Raw genomic sequence first — 8,468 nt, forward strand, 5'->3', positions numbered from 1 at the left:
CCTCTACCTACTCCAGAACCCCGTGGCCAGTCCCCGAGGGGTCTGGCTGGTATTGGTTATGCAATCACACAGCCTATAAGGTTCTCCCAGCAGGATGGTGTGGCACATGTACCTTAGGGGCTATAGTACCCGCCGTGACAGTACACCAGAACCTGACCCGGGGAGAGATCCGCAATCTGGTATGGAGGGACCGACGAAGTATTCCTTTAAACCCCCTTTCTTATCGGCCCAAAGGCTTTCACTCCTTTGTGCGTTGGTTTCTGCCATGGTTGGGAGTAAGCAAGCTGGAGAAAGCTATAGTTAACATTTCAGCTGCTTTGGAATTAATGGCAAATGCTACTGCAGATGCTCTATCTGCCCTTCAAATTGAAGTCACTCAGCTATCCCAAACTACATTGCAAAACCGCCTAGCCCTGGATTATCTCCTTGCAAATCAGGGTGGGGTTTGTGCTCTGGTCAACTCAAGCTGTTGTGTTTTTGTAAATCAGCACCATAGGGTGGAAACTGACATCCACATCCTCAAGCAACAGGCAGCCCTATTCCACCACATCAGCCTCGACACTACCAGCGCCGGATTCCAGGAGGTCTGGGACTGGCTCACCTCATGGCTACCAGATGTGGGGACTTGGAGACGGCGTATTTTGTATTTACTTTTTTTGACTGTTATTGTTTTTGCGTTATTTTTTGTATGCCTACAATGCTGCAGTATGTGCTGTCGGCAGTTGCTAACCCTGCAGCGCGGTTACTCAGCCCCGATATAGCTTACTGACGTACAAAAAAAAAAGGGAGGACTGTTAAGGAAAAGTTAGCACATGTGACTCCATTTTGGTTTGGGGCCCACCATTGTTTAAATGCCAGCACATTATACACCAGGAGGAGTAATCCTTAGATACTGAATCCCTGTGAAAATCCTCCTCCTTGTCTCCAGCCTGCCTTGATTCCCACTATCTGGTTTTTGTCAGTCTCTAACTCCCTGTCTCTTGGCCTTGATGTGAGGCCTCCCATCCTGATAATAAAAGTTACTGATGCATGGCTTTAGGACCATGCTGTGTAATTAACATACTGGTATAGCACGAGGAATGCACCAAGCAGGGATAGGTGGTAGATAAGACAAGGGTTTGTTTATTGGCTAAGGTTTCCGATGCACGAGGGCAACATGCTTTGCTAAAAGGTATATAACCTTTGTATAATCTGCATTCAGGGTCCCCTCCTGGCTAGCAGGGGGGCACCACGCTCGAGCGTAATAAACTTAGTGTCTTTTGGGAACTCTGCAGTTGTGGATTTTATTTCTGTGCCTCAGCCTAGATTCGAACTGTGCGTGACCTATCAGGTATAATTCACAGCAGTTGTGTGCGTGTCCTACAAGGTGTAATTCGTAACACAGGGAAAAACTAATCAAATCATTTTTTTCAGAGTCTTATCCCTGTCTTTTTACGTATACAAGCTTTATCCTAGTTCTACATGTAAGTAGGGTCTGAATGAGCTCTCCCCTGGCATCTGGTAATGAGCTGGGAAAACGACTTCAGGAGCAGACTGTATTTTCATAGACACACCTACCCTGCCTAGGTGCTCCGCAGATGAAGCTGCTTTGCCAAAGTGATCAATTTTGGCTGGTTTTGGGTTACAAATCATTAGAGCAATCTCCAGCAATCTAGGCATTTTCGACTTGTATGGCAATACAGTGAATATCCTGGCCTATGCAGACGATCTGGTCCTGATCGCAGACAACCCTGAGAGTCTCCAACAAATGCTTGATGTTACGAGCCAGGCTGCCAACTGGATGGGACTCTCCTTCAATGCCAAGAAGTGTGCATTCCTTCATATCGATGCTAGTAGAAGGGACTCAGTCCAGGTGATGCCATTTCAGATCTAGGGTGAACCCATGATTTTCCTTGAAGATGGGCAAGCGTACCAACATCTCGGCACACACACGGATTTCCACATCTAGCAGACACCTGAGGATACGATTGAGGAGATCTTACAAGACGTGGCCAGGATCAACTCCTCCCTATTGGCACCATGGCAGAAGATTAATGCCTTAAACACCTTCCTGCTCCCCCGTATTTCATTTGTCCTGAGGGGATCTGCTGTGGTGAAGGTGCCCCTTAACCAGGCAGCCAACCCCGTAAGGCACATAGTGAAGAAGTAGATGTTTCTCCCCCAGAGAGCCAGCAAAGAACTCGTGTACATCTTATCAGAGTGGTAGCTATCTTAGTCTGTATCCACAAAAACAAAGAGGAGTCCAGTGACACCTTAAAGACTAACCGATTTATTTGGGCATAAGCTTTCGTGGGTGAAAAACCACTTCTTCAGATGCATGGAGTGAAAATTACAGATACAAGCATAAATATACTGGCACATAAAGAGAAGGTAGTTACCTTACAAGTGGAAAATCAGTGATGCAAGGCCAATTCAATTAGGGTGGATGTGGTCCACACCCAATAATTGATGAGGTGTCAATACCAAGAGAGGGAAAATTGCTTTTCTAGTGAGCCAGCCACTTCCAGTCCCTATTCAAGCCCAAATTAATGGTGTTAAGTTTGCAAATGAATTGTAGCTCTGCAGTTTCTCTTTCAAGTCTGTTTTTGAAGGTTTTGTTGTTGAATTATGAATTAAGAAACTCCCTGAAAAAGCACAAGATCAAATCCGCACAGACACACCCCTGGAACCTCAACCTGGGATATTCTATCTACTACCCAAGATCCATAAACCTGGAAATCCTGGGCGCCCCATCATCTCAGGCATTGGCACCCTGACAGCAGGATTGTCTGGCTATGTAGACTCCCTCCTCAGGACCTACGCTACCAGCACTCCCAGCTACCTTCGAGACACCACTGACTTCCTGAGGAAACTACAATCCATCGGTGATCTTCTTGATAACACCATCCTGGCCACTATGGATGTAGAAGCCCTCTACACCAACATTCCACACAAAGATGGACTACAAGCCATCAAGAACACTATTCCCAATAATGTCACAGCTAACCTGGTGGCTGAACTTTGTGACTTTGTCCTTACCCATAACTATTTTACATTTGGGGACAATGTATACCTTCAAATCAGCGGCACTGCTATGGGTACCCGCACGGCCGCACAGTATGCCAACCTTTTTATGGCTGACTTAGAACAACGCTTCCTCAGCTCTCGTCCCCTAACGCCCCTACTATACTTGCGCTATATTGATGACATCTTCATCATCTGGACCCAGGGAAAAGAAGCATTTCAGGAATTCCACCATGATTTCAACAATTTCCATCCCACCATCAACCTCAGCCTGGTCCAGTCCACACAAGAGATCCACTTCCTGGACACTACAGTGCTAATAAACGATGGTCACATAAACACCACCCTATACCGGAAACCTACTGACTGCTATTCCTACCTACATGCCTCCAGCTTTCACCCTGACCACACCACACGATCCATTGTCTACAGCCAAGCTCTGCGATACAACCGCATTTGCTCCAACCCCTCAGACAGAGACAAACGCCTACAATATCTCTATCAAGCATTCTTACAACTACAATACCCACTTGCAGAAGTGAAGAAACAGATTGATAGAGCCAGAAGAGTTCCCAGAAGTCACCTACTACAGGACAGGCCTAACAAAGAAAATAACAGAACGCCACTAGCCATCACCTTCAGCCCCCAACTAAAACCCCTCCAATGCATTATTAAGGATCTACAACCTATCCTGAAGGATGACCCAACACTCTCACAAATCTTGGGAGACAGGCAAGTCCTTGCCTACAGACAGCCCCCCAACCTGAAGCAAATACTCACCAGCAACCACATGCCACACAACAGAACCACTAACTCAGGAACCTATCCTTGCAACAAAGCCCGTTGCCAACTGTGCCCACATATCTATTCAGGGGACACCATCACAGGGCCTAATAACATCAGCCACACTATCAGGGGCTCGTTCACCTGCACATCCACCAATGTGATATATGCCATCATGTGCCAGCAATGCCCCTCTGCCATGTACATTGGTCAAACTGGACAGTCTCTACGTAAAAGAATAAATGGACACAAATCAGATGTCAAGAATTATAACATTCATAAACCAGTCGGAGAACACTTCAATCTCTCTGGTCACGCGATTACAGACATGAAAGTTGCGATATTACAACAGAAAAACTTCAAAACCAGACTCCAGCGAGAGACTGTTGAATTGAATTCATTTGCAAATTGGATACAATTAACTTAGGCTTGAATGGAGACTGGGAGTGGCTAAATCATTATGCAAGGTAACCTATTTCCCCTTGTTTTTTCCTACCCCCCCCCCACCACCAGACGTTCTTGTTAAACCCTGGATTTGTGCTGGAAATGGCCCACCTTGATTATCATACACATTGTAAGGAGAGTGATCACTTTAGATAAGCTATTACCAGCAGGAGAGTGGGGTGGGGGGGAGAGAAAACCTTTTGTAGTGGTAAACACCCATTTTTTCATGGTTTGTGTGTATAAAAAGATCTTCTGTACTTTCCACAGTATGCATCCGATGAAGTGAGCTGTAGCTCACAAAAGCTTATGCTCAAATAAATTGGTTAGTCTCTAAGGTGCCACAAGTCCTCCTTTTCTTTTTGCGAATACAGACTAACACGGCTGTTACTCTGAAACCTGTGATTAGTGTCCATTTATTCTTTTACTTGCAAGTGGGGAAGTATTGCCTCTCAGAGGAGCCCAGGGGTGGTGAGTAATTTTCCCAGGTTACAGGGCGGGGGCTCAAGCCAGTTCCGTGTTGCATTGTTGAAAAGGAACCCCTAGATTTTGAACCGGACCCTTGTTGCTGCCAGCTCCACCTGGCAGAAGGGTTTCAAGAGGAACCAGTAGATATTGAACTCAGTCCTTGTTGCTGCCAACACCACTACATAGTTATATATATTGCACTGTGCAGGTCACTTTGGCACTAACATGGATCAATAAATGCAGAATTTTATCCATTTCTAACCAAGTGTGTTCACCAATGGAATTATGGGAGTGTTAATGGCAGCTAAACCAAACAGTTCTAAAGTTACAATTTACAAAATCAGACATGTTACTTAAGCACTAGAGTAACAATCGAATTAATCATCACACATTAATCCCCAAACATAATATGCCAATAATATTTATCCCAATTTATCTGGGATTTTGTCTGTATTGTATTATCTTAGGCAACTTTAGATATATAATCAAATAGCGGTTAAGAAACGTAGTTTACAAGCCAATTGAAAGCTTCTTCCTCTTCTTGTGTAAGAAGCTGTCAATTTCATTGACCACAAAATCTGAACAATTTCTAGGCTAAACTCTGAAACACTCGGGTTTCTCTCGGCTATCTATTGCTGTTGATCAGTGCTGTTTCCTGTTACAGATAGTTCTAGACTTCAACAATCTTAATCGTGTTAACTGAGTTACCACAATTTCTAAACAATTCAGGTTAAATTTGTGAGTGAAATGCAAGTATACATCATATATTTTAGTAATTTTGATCATTTTAACTCATGTATGTACTTTCAGAGAAGTACTTAGCTTTAAAATTATCATCTTTTAATTTGATAAAGAAAATAGATGTATTTTTGATATTTATATCATTGAAAGTGGCATAAAAGATTGGAAATGTCCAACCAGAATATGAGTTGTCTCTTTTCACCAACCAATGACAAAATGAGGCATCTCTTATGGATTGCTGCAACATTTTCTCTGTAATAATCCATGAGCTTTCGACAGAACATCTTGTGTAAGACATATTAGCTCACAGTGCTTTGTGTAAAATGTCTTGGATATAAACTGAACACCTACTAGTTGAGCTCTGATCATCAACCGACTACAGATGCCTTCCCCAGGTCTCCCTGTGGTGTGATTCTTGTCCAGTTTGACATGACTCTGTACCCTTTCCCATATGTATCATCCTCTGTCAGCACTTTGAGCTGTCTGCAGAAATGTCCATTTTGAAGTCAGGAAAGATTCTTTATGTAAAGTCTTTACATGTTCCTTGAAGATTCTGTACTTGTTACATAGCTCATAATGCAGTAATATAAATGATCTGATTCAGTTCCTTGGTTTACCACTAATGTACAATTATTATCCACAATTATTTAAATAGTAAGACAAAACAGCTGTCCCATCTGCACCACATGTGTTTATTCTTTACACTTCTTTTTATTCGTAGAAGAATACATACATTTCTTATGAGATCTCTTTAGAACTGGCCATAGGACAGATGATCGGTCCAAGTGTTATAGGGTCCTTATCATATTTCAATGGGATTCACTTTACATATTTTAACTGTTCATTGGCTTCACAATATATCAACTGACGGTATCACCTTCTTTATCAAAATATGCTTTGTCATACCTTTGTTAATGATTAGTGAGACATTATTTTTATATATTTTATTTTATATATTTGTACACAAAGGTGTCCAAACTGATTTCTACACTCTATGTGGCTATGCAACTTCCTCAGACTGCAGGGTTCTGTTGCAGAGTACTCAAGATAGCTTTTATTTTTTTATCATCTCGAATATTATATATTATACAGCCTCATAACACCTTGATTTACTCTATCTCTGTTACAAACTTCAAAATATAAAGCGTATATAGAAGAATCTGATCAAAGATGAAGTTACTTCACAACTTAGAAAGAGTTTGTGGTTCACTACCGACCGTTGTTATTACTCAGTCTAATTCCTTTGTGAACCACAGATACAACATGTGCTGTTTGACATGTTTTAAGGATTTAGCCCTAAGCTATGTTGAGGATTATGTCCTATGCCTGTATATATGTGACATTATTAGTAGTAATAAATTCCATATTTTCTGTGTCATCCTTACAGTTGACAATTCCTTGTCTAGAGAAAATTACAATCTAGGGTGATATATTTGCCCCATGGAAGTCAACGGGAGTTTTCTGTTGATTTCCATGGGGTCAGGATTACATCCTGGACATCTACACTAATTAAACGTTGTCGGTCTGGTGCAAAACTGAACAAAGTGAATAGATAGTCTCGTTGACCAGTGGGCTTTGGACGAGACAACATGGTTCAGAGAGAAATTCAGGAAACAACTTCCTCTCAGCTGCCCTGAAATAGGCATACAGCATAGAACAGTGGTTCTCAACCAAGTGGGTACATAACGGTCTTTCAGGGGGTACATCAACTCATCTAGATATTTGCTTAGTTTTACAACAGGCTACATAAAAAGCACTAGTGAAGGCAGTACAAACTAAAATTTCATACAACTTTTTATACTGCTCTATATTCTATACACTGAACTGTAAGTACAAGATTTTTATTCCAATTGATTTATTTTATCAAATGAGATGTTCAGGTAAAAATGAGAAAGTACGCAATTTGTGAGTGACAGTGTGCTGTGACACTTTTGTATTTTTAGGTCTGATTTTGTAAGCAAGTCATTTTTAAGTGAATTGAAACCTGGGGATATGCAAGACAAATCAGACTCCTGAAAGGGGTACAGTAGTCTGGAAAGGTTGAGAACCACCAGCATAGAAGGCTGTCCTTTAATCATACAATAAGGATAACAACACTTCATAGATTAATGAATTCCCAAGACCAGAAGGGACCAATGTGACTTCATGTCCCATGCATCCAAGGTTTAAGTGAATTTTAACCCAAACCAGCAGAAATTGATCACCTTGGCAAAGCAGGTGTGTCTATGCAAATAGGGTCTGCACAGGAGGTCTGTTCCTCCCGCTCATCGACAAAGCCCTGGCTGGGATGATTTAGTTGGGGGTTGGTCCTGCTTTGAGCAGGGGGTTGGAGCTGGCCTGCAGCACAGGTTTGCCCTACCCCTGCCACCTCCTCTTCTTGTTCCCCCTTGCTTCTAGCACTAAATTCTCTTGCCCATTTGTTAGTCCAAATGCCCAGTTATCCAAAATTCTGGATCTTGCCAGGCCGGTCAGATAAACGGGATTGTGCTGTAATAGAATATTTGATGTATACTTGTATTTTGCTAATAAATAATAATAATAAACTGATACTTAGTTGTCTAGAAATTAGGGTAGCTCAGTATGTGATGATGAATGTTAAAGTTGAAAAGTATTTGTAAAAGGAAATGTCTCGTCCTTAGAAGATAACTGAGAGAAATTTGAGTGTTTCTGAATGTAGCCTAGAAATCACACGGAGTTTGTGTTTGACTGAAATTGACAGCTTCTTTTACAAGAGAAGGGAGAAGATTTAATTGGCTGATAAGCTATTTGAATATTAAGTTATCATAGAATAGTTAGTTAATGTGGCCTAAGAACTTAGAATACTGGTAAAATTCTAGAGAAATTGGAATAGTTTAAATCAGTATCTGCATTATGTGTTTGTGCTTTAAAGAATGATAACTAATTGAATTGTTATTCTTAGTGCTTCAGTAACTGGTCTCATTTTCTGAATTGTAACTTTATAGCTGTTTGTTAGAACTTCCACAGGTGCTCCCTTAATTCCACTAATGAACACCTTTGCTTAGAGATGCATT

This window comes from Natator depressus, chromosome 3 (assembly GCF_965152275.1).
Source record: "Natator depressus isolate rNatDep1 chromosome 3, rNatDep2.hap1, whole genome shotgun sequence".
In the NCBI taxonomy this organism is placed as follows: Eukaryota; Metazoa; Chordata; order Testudines; family Cheloniidae; genus Natator; species Natator depressus.